The following is a 14,139-nucleotide window of genomic DNA, read 5'->3' on the forward strand; positions in this document are numbered from 1 at the left end:
TAGTGAGATTTCCTTTAGATTGTATAATCGCTTTAAGCCTTTGCGACATTGAATTTACTAAATTTTTGGTTATAGTACTAGAAATTTTGTTCCATTCCTCTAAAAGTGCATTTTTTAAATCTTCTTTCGAAGAAATGTGATGGTCTAGAATTTTTTCTTCAAGATGACTCCATAAGTGCTCTGTCACATTTACGTCTGGGGACTGTGGAGGGATTTTTAATTGCTGCGACATATTATATAGGATCCACTGACGTGTATTATAACCATTATGCTTTGGATCATTATCTTGCAAAAATATATAATTGCCCTGTAACTGCATTTTATTTGCACTAACCTGAAGATGCTCTTTTAGAATATCGATGTACATTTTGTGATCCATGATACCATCGATAAAATGGAGGGATCCAACCCCGCTCGCACTCATAGAGCCTAACTGCGAAACTGTGACTGATCCTCCTCCATGCTTTACGGTCGGCTTCAAATTTCTTTTTTCGTACTCGGTATTTTTTTTCCGCCATACTGTACATCGTCCATCTGACCCAAATATGTTAAATTTACTCTCATCAGTAAATATAATACGGTTCCAGTGCTCCATAGGAACATTAACGTACTCTTTCGCGAAATGCAATCGTTTCTCTCTATTAATTTCATTTACGAAATATTTCTTACGAGCTACTCTGCCGTGATATCCTCTATCCCGTAGAAAATTACGCACTGTGCTACTGCATACATTAATGTCCAGATCATTTTTAAGTTCAGCTGTGATTTTCACCGCACTTATCTTTGGATTTTGCTTTATTTTTCGAATTATCCATCGGCCGCTATACTCATTTATTATTCGTTTACGTCCGTTTCTTGGATTATTTTTTACAGTTTTTCGATCGCCATATCTGTTAATGATTCCTTGAATCGTGGACCTCGGTCTATTTAAAACTTTAGAAATTTCACTGAGTGTTTTACACTTATTATGTAAATTTATAACAATTTTCCTTTCCTGTTCAGAGGTTTCCTTGCGTTTTCGTCCCATTTTACTGATAATTTCGTTGATAATGTTTGAATTCAGGATACTACCTATACCGACAGCGCCTCCAGACATACTGTTGCTAAGTATGTTTACATATGATGGATTATCTTGTAATCGTTCTATGTGGAATGTTACGAATCAAAGACTGTACGAATCCTTATTACGCGTATATTTTAAGTCAATTTCTGGAAATTTGTTAATATTTTCATAATAAATATAAATAAATAATTTGTTGTTAATGACATTTGTTCCAGAGATTTCTAAGAATATGTATGTATGTTTTTGTTAACATACTTTTGTAATTAACAAAGTTCTGCAAAGGTTTTGTTCAAATTGACTAGTGTACGAATACTTTGTACACTCACTGTATATACCAAGATTCGCTGAGACTCGAATATTTTGGTGCACAAAGTACTGTTTCACAATTCTTGTCGCGTGAACACTTGCATTATCACGTTGAATTTATCACTGTTCATCTATTAACATAATGTTATTAGAACATTTCATTTTTCCACTTACATACACAATTTCAGTTTTTCAATGGTATTCAAATCCATCAAAACACTTTTCTCTATGTAAATGTCGTATTATTGTTATTTCACAGTCATTTAATTACCTACCACGATCCATTGTTTCATAATTACGGCCAAAGATTCTTGAAAAATTACCTTTATTTTCAGCCGTCACAGTGGTTTCCCTCCTTAAATTAATGCCAACGCTAATTCTTTTAAAGGATACAAATATAGAAATAAGACGAAAGATTTGGATTCCTCGTGTAAAAAGGAAACGAAAAGTCCTTTTACTAATTCAAAATCCGTGGCTCCGTTCTTGAGATACGAGCGGTTAAAGTTTTCGCGCGCGCGTGGGTGACGCCACGTAAATTTAAATTGCTCATATCTCGAGAACGAAGCATCCGACTTCAAAATGATAAAGGGCTTTTCTGTTTCTTTTTTCACAAGGAATTACTATGTTTCATCGTCACTTATTTGCAATTTTCAATAACTTTTAAGTGGATTTTACTTTTCAAACCAAACGATTTGTCCATCCAGTTGGCTATTCGATGCTTATCGAGGCTAAAACCACTCGTAGAACAGTGAATTTTCAATGATCGATCTCGTTTTTGTCTCTTAATATACGTAGCTATTAAATTTCAGCGCTTAATAATATACTTTCCCGAAGAAAATCGATTCCTTGTCGCTGATCAGCATCACTGGCACGTTATTCTCGATGAATCTTAACCCAGATTAACAGTTACCTTTCCTTCCCCGCGTTTTTCAACTAAGACCCGACTGAAAATCGTTTCAATTTTCGCACGATTGTTTTTTAAAAACTTTTATCGTTGATTCGAGCGTAAATTGCGGTTTTCGCCATTTTTCAATTTCTGGAAAGCAACACCAACAAATCAACGGATTCGAGGCGAGCGTTGTTCGAAAAATTTGCGTGCTTTCCGGCAGGGCTGCCAAGCTAACGAGCCAAGGCATCACTTTTGTTTCCAAATAAAAGAGAAACTTTGATCTCCGGAAGAAGTTGAACGCCCACGGAGCAACCATGGCTAACTTCCTGTTCCGTTGAGATGCATAAAACATTATTGACGGCCTGTTAGATTTCTATTTAGCAGTCATCTTCTTTTCTTTCCCGATTTCCTGTAACATCATTCGGTTTAGGAGAAATTTGCTGTGGGAAATAAATCGAATTCCATTTTTTCTAAGCTCTTAAACTCCCCTTCTGTACATCGATTTTGCACATGGATTTTGTGTTCTTCATTGCCTTTATATTACTAATAGTTTCACCTTCACTTTCAATGTCCTTCGATTTAAACCTTCGTCAAAAGTTTACTTCGAAATAATTTGAAACAAACGTGAAGATAACTAAAAAGACGAACAATGGAAAAGATTAGTATTTCTTATTCGCGTGAAAAGGGAATTCTATAAAAGAAAATATAAAGTTTTGGAGAGGAGAACTGATTAAAGTTGAGTTTTCACGGATAAATCGCGTGAAATAAATGAAATTACGAAAAGTTTAAACCGAGCTGGTTCACAAACTTTTTATTTACAGCTCGTTGTTTGATTCGCAGCCTCTTTCGCGGCCCAGGATCTCTGTAAAGCATCCTCGGGGTGCTAATGTATTTAAATTAACTCGCGAAGAAATCCAGTTAGATTCCACATTGCTGTTAAAATATTTACGTTCCACTGCAGCAGAGGAATTGCTAGTATTTCGACACACTTTTCCGCGCCACGAACTCGAGGAAAAGCATTTATTTTCTGCTGAGAGTGTCGATTTCATTTCAATATTTATTTAGCATTTTTAAGACTATTAATTCAAAGACATAACCGTGAAGTAATAGTCGAATAGAAAATCAATTTAAATATTTAAAAATCTCAGTTCATAAATTACTGTACTCACAAATCATTTTCAAGGCTATAAATTTAAGACTAAAACGAAAAATTTGGGTTCCTTGTTTAAAAACAAAAAAACGAAAAGTTCTTTACCATTTTCAAATCAGGCGTTTCGGTCTCAAGGTACGAGCAGTTAAAGTTTACCAAAGTCACTTTCGCCATTTTTGTCCCAGTCAGCTGATCTACGTAGCGCCACCCGCGCACACGAAAACTTTAACTGCTTATATCTCAGAAACGGAGCCTCGGTTTCAGAAACAGTAAAGGGGGTTTTCGATTCATTTTGCGCGAAGAATTTGCATCTTTCGATAGACATATTCTTTATTTAGTTAAAAAGTAAAAATAAGAAATGTAAATATTAATATATGATATACATCAAAGTAATAAGCACAATATTCAGCATTTCTCAATTTACTATCCAAAAATAAATCTTCAATTGTTCAAAATTTTCTTAAAACTCGCATGCTTCGTTGTAAGTATCGCTTGTGAAATTTAAAAAATGCCAGTTTAGTGGTCAGTGAAAAGTTTTTCAACTGCAAGATGTGACGTATTTCGATTCAAAATTCATTTTACATGCTTTCACGTAAATGCTCTGTTCTTTTGTATTTTGTTTATTTAGAAACAAAGACTCGACTTGCCATAAATAGGATTCTTAAATAACCTTTCGACGACTGTAAATTATGGTTCTTAACCGTCCGTCCGGCTTTAAACCGCGATTTCTGCAAACACACGCGCAGACAAGACGATCTCTAGGTATGCAAGAGCCAGCTAACCCGGCATTGTCAACTTTTCGTATAAATTTCCGCTCGACGTGAATTCAAAGCCAGGCAGTGCACAAAGCCAATTCGACGGAATCGCTGGAGAGAGATGAGCTACGACTGGGGTGGTTTTACGTCCCACACCCCCTCCCAACCGCCGTCTTCATCTTCGACTCGTTCCGAAACGATTAAGGATCCACAGGAAGACATTAGTTCTGCTATTATTCTGTTATTGCTTTCTAAGCTAGACAGAAAAGGTTTCGAGCGTCGATTTCTAGCAATCGTTGTTTATTTTAAGCGACAAGACTCGACTATAGTTCCTCGAATGGAACTTAAAGTCTCTATTCTCACCTAATAACACACAGTAACAACCTTTCACATAATCGGGAGGATTCATATAATAGGAATTCAGCGATTATCCCCACTAATTTTAACTTTTCCTTCAAATAAGTGGAGTTCTGGTTCGAATAAATTAATTTAATCGTAGATATAATCCGTTAGGGTTTTGAAACGATGAAAGAAACTTAGATATATTGATTCCTCGTGCAAAAATAAATCAAAAAGTTCTTTACCATTTTCAAATCAGACGCTTCGTTCTCGAGATACAAGCAGGTGAAGTTTACCAAGGTCACTCCCGACGGCCATTTTTATCCCTAGTCAGCTGATCTGCGCGGCGCCATCTGCGCACAGTCGCAGGTCAAGATTGTGACTGCTTGTATCTAAAAAACGAAGCCCCGTATCGCGAAACAGTAAAGAACATTTCGGTTTCTTTTTGCACAAGGGTTTTGTATCTTTTGTTTTGGTAAATATATATTTTCTTTATTACAATGATTGTAAGCATTAACTCGTCTCGAATTCCTGATAAATTACTTCTTGAAGTCATCCAAGTAGTTCCAATTAAAAGCTCACAACTTTGATGTTGTTGGAGAGTAACTAATCTCTAAAATTATAAGTCTATTCTACAAAACTCTGGTTTTATTTATTAATTTACGTTTATCGAAGCCTGTTACCAATTTTTTTGTAAAAATTTGCCAGTGATATTATATACAGTAGAGTAAAATTGTATTATTTACATTACCTTTTATCTTATATTTATTACGAATACAAAATAACGTACTCACACGCATACAGTGTGGTACAAGGGAGGAGAAGGTGATTCTACATGAAAAACACAACGGAATAAAGAATAAAATTGTTTGATTTGAGGCTTCGTTGTCGAGACACCTTCGATGGTGTACAAAATTTATACTCTTACAAACGATTCAATTTTATAAGACATTTGTATATCGTTGAATTCGTTTTTTTTACGTTCTATAAGAACATAGGCAAAAAATATATCATTCCATTAAAAAAAAAAGACTGAAATTTCAAAAATTGACCTTGAGAAAAAAAATTTTGTTCTTTGAGGTTACATCAAATAGTATAACTTTTGCCCAAAAAATGTTGTTATATATTCGCGAATAACGACGATATGTACAGAATTTAATGCTTTATCCAAACGCGGAAAGAAATATTAACCATTCTGTTTAAAAAACCGAAAGTGATCTTCGTATCTTGATAAAAAAAAAACCAAAATTTTAGTTCTCCTATGAACCGTACAACTTTTATATGAAACGTCTGTTTCTACAAAAATAATTTATGAGTTATTTTGATGTCGTCATGTTACGAGACTCACGCTGTATAATTGGATCTAGCAATAGGCTCAACTACAACTCTGTCACTGTTTCTATCTTCCTGAGGAGTGATTTTCACTGTGGGTAATACAGTCCCTGGCCATCGAATTAGGACCACTACAAATTTTAAGCATTTTTCGCGTTTTCCGTAAAATTAAAAGGCTTTTTGAAATTGCAATGATATAATTTATTAACTACTAACATAATATACTACTACTGTACATAATATTGTTAACACACGTTAATATCTTGTTTTTCCACCCTTTGCTTTGATGACAGCTTGTATCCTTTCTAGCATGCTCCGTATACATTGCTTGATCATATGCTTGATATCTTCATTATTTTCACATGTATCTGTAATTATTGTTTTCAACTGTGGTAATGTGGTGCTTGGAGATTCATAAACTATTCTTTTAAGTAGGCTCCAGACATTTTCTATAGCATTCATGTCGGGAAAATTGCCTGGCCATGGGAGCAAAGGGATATTTTTTGATGAAAGCAAGGTTTTAACGGATTTGGCTCTGTGACATGGTGCTCCATCGTGCATATACATACGTATATTGTGATCCTACAGATGTGTAAAATGGAAGCAATCGGGTCTCTATGACATCTTCGTACTGTTTGCCATTCATAGTTCCATTAACAAAATAAAGTGGGCCTGGTCCTTCAATTGTTATACAGGACCATATCATCACTGCTTGTGGATGTTTTACCGATTGCACCACACAATCTTGATGGAATTGCTCATGTAACCTTCCTCGGACAAATTGAGCTGTTTCCGTAACCGTTTCTAACCGTGTTTCATCACTGAAGATGACCTAATAAATATGAAGAAATTGTAAAAATTTGAAAATACAGTTAGAGTCGTAAAATAATTTTCTTAAATTACCTTTTCCCAATCTACTATGCTAAGATTGGAATGAGCCTTTGCCCATTCCAATCGAGATTTTCTCATTTTGGGCATTAATTTCGGTCTTTTTACTGGTCGCCTGCATCTGATATTGGCTTCGTATAAACGTCTTCTGAATGTTCTCTCAGATATATCCACTCCATCGTTCTTAAGACGGTGCACCAGTACTCTTGTAGTCGCGTGACGGTTTTCTAGTGCAGTTTTTATAATTTTTCGGTCTGTTCTCTGTGTGGTTTTTCGTTTACCGCGACAGGATGACCGTTTGTTTGAAAACTGCGGCCCATTCTCCTTCGTGTATTTGGCGATTCTCATCACTGTTTGATGCGAAATATTAGCATTTTTCGCAATTTGTCGCTGCGAAAGGTTGCCACTTTTCAGAAGACCACATATATAAGCCCTTTTCTCACTAGTAATGTCCTGTCGTTTTCCCATATTTCATAAAATGCACTTACTAAAACTCTTAACGCTGACTTGTTATGAACGCTTCAACGATTCAGTCACAACTGATTCTCTTCTTCGTTATTTGAACTTTTAAAGATCTCTCATCCATAAGTGCAACACATTCTCATCATGTATGTATATACAAACAAATCTTGAATTCTCCAAATCTGACTTCACGCGTTATCGACACTTGAGTCTTACGTAAACGCTGGAGCGGCCCTTAATCGCTCGTCACCCACAAATTTTGATTATTACCACGATAGTAACAAATCAATTGTTATGTAAACATCATTATTAACGTATTTAGTAATAATTTAAATGACCTAAGACAATTTTCCATATATGGCACACTGTTATAGGCATAAAAGTGAAATTTTCGTACGTGGTCCTAATTCGATGGCCAGGGACTGTAGTGGGATGAAGGAGGGAGGTTCCAGAATAGCCTAAGCAGGCAAAAGCAAGGCATTGAATCAGGAAACTGTTTCGATCGTTGACGATTTTGAATGTAAATAGGCCAGAGTCAGATCTTTCACCTAACGATGACCATTAGCGATAAACCCGCCGCCACCGTAGTAGGAAATTCCGTGACCGTGTATAGTCGCGAACCGAAACATGGCTATCGAGAAGCGTGAACTATCGAACTTTCCTGGATAATGTCTGCCCCTCTGCGAACACCGACGCGATAGCGGTCTGAATGTGGGCGGAGAAACTGTCCTCCGCTCCCGGTGCAACGATAGAACTAAGTAACTAAATATACGAAAGGAGAGTTATGTTTGAACTGCGATAGAACCATATCTCGACGGTTGGTTGGATCTCGTTCGTAAGTTAGATCCGTGCTGTAAATAGTAATACAGTAGCTCACGAAATTATTCGAACGCTTCCAATCTACATTGTTAACAAATAGAATGCACACATAGCTAGCATTTAACCGTAAATAGTAATGTGACGTCGCCTCCCATGCTCGCCACCAGAGGGGTCGCGCTCTCACAAGCGCTCGACCGTCCCCTTGATTGCTATATATGTATACACTCCTCGACCGACTTCCCAATACAAAAATGATACCCTTCCCCAAACCAGGAAAAGCCCACACTAATCTAAACAACTACAGACCTATCAGCCTCCTGAGCCTCCTAGGTAAAATCCTAGAAAAAATCATCCTAATGCAAGTCCAAACCCACCTTACAGAAAACAACCCCTAATCCCAGAACAATTCGGCTTTCGGGCCAAACACTCCACCATCCACCAAGCACTCAGACTGCAGGAAGACATTGCGCTAGAAGTGAACAAGAGCAGGTCGGTGGATCTAGTTCTACTAGACCCTCCAAAAGGCCTTTGACACTGTCTGGCACAATGGACTCCTGCTCAAACTACAACACATAAATCTCCCCAAGCGGTAAAATACGCTCAAGATCACCTAAATAGCATCTTTCAATTCACACAGACCAGGAATCTTACCATAAACCCTTCCAAAACAGAAGCAATCCTTTTCACCTATAAACGGAATCCCAACCCTACCACATCTCCATAGACTACCCTATGGTAGCCACCATTCCCTGGTTCAACAAAGTGAAATACTTAGGGATCTGGATGCAAAACTAAAATGGCAACATAACACACACGATCGAGCCAACAAAGATATCGGAGTCCTCCGCACACTCTATCCCCTCATATCCAAAAACAGTCCACTTCCCACCTCCCTTAAACTCCGTCTATACAAAACCTGCGTACGCCCAATCATAACATACGGCGCCGAAATTTGGTGCACTGCAGCCAAAACGCACATTTCCAAGATTCAGGTAATACAAAATAAGTACCCTATCATTATACTAAACAAACCGCTATCACCAGACAACCGCCACTCAACTGTTTCGTTGCGTGAGGAAGCAAAAATAGATTATATTCGCGAGCATGTCATGAAGCTGGCCGCTGCAACTCAAACCTCCAACTTCCAACCTCCGACATCCAAATCCCCTGGTAGCTACTGTTTTTTTTTTCCTCATCCACTTAAAAATTGAATTTGCTCTATTATTAAATAGGATTTTTGGATCATATAAAACTATTTCATAAGAATTTTATTGTATACCATTTTAAAATATTGCTGTAGTCAATTCATAACATCCACTTAAAAATTGAATTTGCTCTATTATTAAATAGGATTTTTGGATCATATAAAACTATTTCATAAGAATTTTATTGTATACCATTTTAAAATATTGCTGTAGTCAATTTATAATATCCACTTAAAAATTGAATTTAATTTAAATCCTCATGGACACCCCGAGGTCCCAAGTGGGGGGGGGTAATGCCGGACTCTTACCGACTAAAACCCCATTGTGACCGTCCTCCGACGCTGCGACGGAAGTCCGGGAACTCTAATGAGACATCACAGAGTCCCCCGCCGCGCCTTTCCTGTCGGGGCTCATCCCGGGGGGAAGGACGACATGTCCCTACCCCCCTGATTTTTCCGCGGCGGACGCCAGGTCACCCGACGCCCGCGGCCCCGGGGCTGCCTTCGGTGCTCAGGCCCCTAGCACCGAACATCTGCAGCCCCCAGGGGCGGCCCGTCAATCTCCTGGCCACCGACGTGGTGGTCGGAGGAGAGTGCTGATGGGCCGCCCCACTTCTGGAGGTCCCTCTGGACCTCAAGGCCGTTGGAGGGGGCCAGGAGGCGAAGGGATGGGCAGGCTGCCAGCGTGTGCTGCGCCGGTCCTGGGGCCCCCCACAATGGTGGCACACCGCCGTCGCCTCCTTCCCGATTCGACACAGGTACTCACCAAAGCATCCATGCCCGGTGAGCACCTGTGTCGTCCTGTAGGACAGCCTATCCGGTTTGTCCTGCCACTCTTGCCAATGCGGCAGGACTGCACCAACGGACCGTTGCGTGGCTCCAGCCCGAATTATCTGCTGGAACCACATAAATACAACGGTCCGTTGAGCACGGCGTCTCGTCTCCTCAACCGCTTGCCTCCTCTCCTCTGGCGGTCTCCCAGCCTCCTGGAGCTCCCTGGAGTGCCGGTAAACTTGCCGGTTCCCCTGGTAGCTACTCTAGGGAACTACGATCCCGTTACCATCCCACCAAAGACGCGAATAAAAACACCCAGACTCATCCTAAACTTACAATCCCCACCACCATACTCATCGCACGATGCATGGAAACGAGGTTTTTGAAACTTTTCCCTCGAGCCCGAACACAAGAAATCCCGCAACCCTACACTAACACTAGATTGCCCAAGGAAGTCATTTGGAAAAACAATTATGTATATAATGACACAATTTCTTAGAATTTTGTGACTTTTTGTACAACATATAAATGCGTTTATTAATAATTGTAGTTACCTCCCCCCTCCTTCATTTCCGGTATATATATATATATATATGTGTTATACCTATATTGCCCAAAAGCAGTCATTTTGACTGCTTGTGAAATTTTAAATAATCAAATGACTCTTATTATTGAATTGAGTAAATTTCTTATATGACCAGTTCGGCTCGGTATTGAAATAACAGTTTTAATTTTTTTTCGATTACTGACACATGATAACATACAAGTACATGATAAATTGTCGATTTGGGCGTATACTTAATAAGTTGCAGTTTCTCAATAAGCTAAAGTAGTACTTGTTATTCGAATCTTTATGCAGTGATACTTGTTCTAACAAGTTGTTTATTTTATTTCTTTCGCGCCCTAAATTCATAATATTAAAACCTAATATTAAAAATTAATTTTAAACAATTTCCTTTACACATTAGTTATTTTTTCACAATACAGTCATTTTGACTGTTTTTGGGCAATATAGGTATTAGTAAGTTTCGGTCTTTCTAGTGCTAACATAAATATTTCTAGACACCAACACTCATTTTAAATGCAGATTATAGGGCCCCAGCTCCAAGTACTGCGACCAATCAGGAGAAATAACAAAAAAAAACCGACTTTCCAATATCCCATTCGTCTAAGGCAGGGCCTGCTAGGAAGCCTTACTGGTGAGTCCACTAGCAGGCCCTGACGAAACGCGCCCCCTCCTTTCCTTTTCTGTCCTACGAGTTCCTAACCGCAGCGAAGCAGCACCACAGTAACAAAAAGGTTTGAGAATTAAACACGTTTTGTAATTTTGGAAACAACAAGGTGTAAACCTATGAACTTCAATCAAAATATACTGAAGTGGTTTGCGTATGTATTAAGATAAAGTCGAAAAACATTGTGCAATCAAATTATAACATTATCAAAACAAATTACAACTTAATCATTTCGTTGTAATTTTGTTATTACGTTATAATTGCATTGATAGTTGTGCACCTGTAAAATAAGTTGGTCAAGAAGTTCATACGGTTCTTAACACGTAAATATAACAGAAAGTAATTCTCTTATAATATAAAATATCTTCGTCCAGTAATGAATTTTCTATTCCAACTTATAACCTATTCACATCTTTCGAACAACTTCATAATTTCTCATTCGTGAAAATCCCTCTGCCCCAATTAATCAAGAGCTATGCAATAGCCTCTTGAGAATAGAACAAATTTTGCAGAGAGGGAAACAAATGATAAAAAATTTTCAATTTATAGTAACCACCTCCATTGACTCTCTTCTGGAAGAAACTCTCCATTACTTTTACATATGTGTTTGCACCTTGTAGTTTCCAAAATTACAAAACATATCTAATCTTCGAACCTTTTTGTTACTATTTACGGTTAAATGATAGCTATTGATTAACCATGTGCATTTAAAATTTGATCTGAAGTTGCGTTTCAGAACGACTGAAGACAAGTATTGCCAAAATCAATGCCTATGTTATTGTTATATTTTGTCTCGAACAAATGTCCGTCCTCTTTTCCTTACTACTATTTCATTTTAGCCTGATTTGCGTAATACTATTGATATTTAGAAATCATTAATTAATACTCTGAAACTCTCAAAAATTGTAGTAGTGCTATAGTTATGCCCCACAGTGTAGAAAGGGCCTTAAACGCGATCACCCACCGACCTTATTCTAAGAAAATGAAGGGAGTTTTGGGAATATGATGAAATATTGATAAAAAAAAAGTATTCAAACATAATAGAAGAGAAACTATGGTCCAAGGAGTGGCAACGAGAATACACAAGAGAATTCTCTCTGCTGTTTTATGGTTCATAGCGGTAAACAGGCGAAGTTTGGGGCTTAAACGAATGACGTAACCTTCCTGGATAGGAACATGGAGCATAAAGATGGTGAAAAGGAACAGACAAGTGGCACTAAACTCGGTTGAAGACTGGGACTTAATGTCAGTCTGGCTAAAACGGTGTTAATACTTTTCATCGAGAGTTTTGCTTTCAATCTCAAGCTGATGGAACAGCCCTTAGAACTGTCTGAATCGGTAAAATGCTTGGGAACGATGTCGAACGAAATCTGATGGAGCGATTATCTTGTAACAAATCACGAAAATGATCACGATAGGAACATCTATGAGCAGTGTACAGTGCTTACAAGGGGGAGCTTTTCGCTTTTGAAACGATAATAGATACAAACTTATAGTGCATACCTGGTATCAAAAAACCCTGAAGGGTTTCTTCAAAATGGGCCTTCGTTTTCGAGATATTTTTATTTAAAGTTTTGTACGCATGTAGTAAATGAATTAACACATTTTAGCAGAACGAGTTGTGCGTAAGTAAGTAGAATGGTTGACTACGTTAGAATCCCCGTTCTTGTTGAAATTTTTTTCCTTTTTTTTTAATACAACTTTAAAATGAAAAAATATTTTATTTATTTTTGCATTTAATGTTAATCCTTTGCAAACCTTTAAGCATTTTCTTTCGAATAGTCTAATTTTTTCCATGGTACTGGAGCTGATGTTATACCATATTTGACATCTATATGTTAAAATAGGCCCGACTAGCAATTTGTAACAGAGGATTTTCACTTGTTTGTTTAGGTCTTTAGAGTAAAATAATCTTCTATGGATAATGAAGGCTTTCTGTGCTTTTTGTAACTGTATGATTATGTGTTGTGTATAATTTAATTTGAAGTCTATGCGAATACTAAGATAGCGGACTATCTCGTTGTGGGGCACTTTAATATTTGTAAAGTGTAAGGAAAAGTGTTTCGAGTGGACTTTTACATCTGAATTTCTTGATACGTATGGTCTGACACGGAAGAAAATACTACCACGAATACAGCTATGAACAAAGCCCACAAAGGACTTTTTTTTTTTGCTAAAAAATTGGAGATATTGGGAGAGCGAAACAAGAGAGTGTGCATAATCCAAAAGTAAGACACAGCGAATTAGAATTGCAGTTGCGGGAGACATTTGAAACGACATCAGACAAGACCGCCGGAACACACGGGTCTGATAGAAAATATAAATTAATTGAGACAACGAGAGAGCAGTGGAAAGATGGCAAACGGCCAATTCCACCGACAGGTAAAATATACTTCACGGATCAGAGCAAGATGGATAATAGAGTAGAAACCAGCTCGGTCCAAAGAAGGGAAAAAAGAGGAGAATTACATCTCCGTAGGATATGCTCGAACAGCAATGTGGCGTTAAAAGCTCCTAGCAAAAATACATTTTAATTGGGACTAGTATTAGAATGATTTAACTCTAAACCTACCGTCACTTCGTATATACCCATTCCTAGTAAGACTGTCAAATGACTTTCTTTCTCTCTTTTACGAGGCAACGTACTTCTAATTTTTGCATTATATGTATAGAAAGTTGTGTTTTGATGTTTATTCGTAAGATATGCTTCTCTTTTATGTTAAAAAATTTTTTAATTTTTCATCGGATAGAAGATAAAACGCCTGTGAAAACGAATTTTGTTCCAATTCGATACCGTGGTTAGTTCTAGAGAAAACAGCTATTTAAGAAAAAGTGCTGGCTAGTAATTACGCAATGTTTGCATCCTGTATTTAAATTTAAATTCATTTTCAATTAAATAAACAATTTATGGTCCAGTTTTATCGCA

The 14,139-nt window shown here is 37.6% G+C and overlaps 1 protein-coding gene across 1 annotated transcript in view; it reads left to right on the forward strand.

Annotated features, from left to right (window-relative positions):
* Positions 1 to 14,139, forward strand: part of LOC122403450 (dipeptidase 1-like) — a 203,711-nt gene that overhangs the window by 110,854 nt on the left and 78,718 nt on the right. The window lies entirely within an intron of this gene.

The sequence above is a fragment of the Colletes gigas genome, unplaced genomic scaffold, assembly GCF_013123115.1.
Source record: "Colletes gigas isolate AHSC1104 unplaced genomic scaffold, ASM1312311v1 Colletes_gigas_Sc00053, whole genome shotgun sequence".
Taxonomy (NCBI): domain Eukaryota; kingdom Metazoa; phylum Arthropoda; class Insecta; order Hymenoptera; family Colletidae; genus Colletes; species Colletes gigas.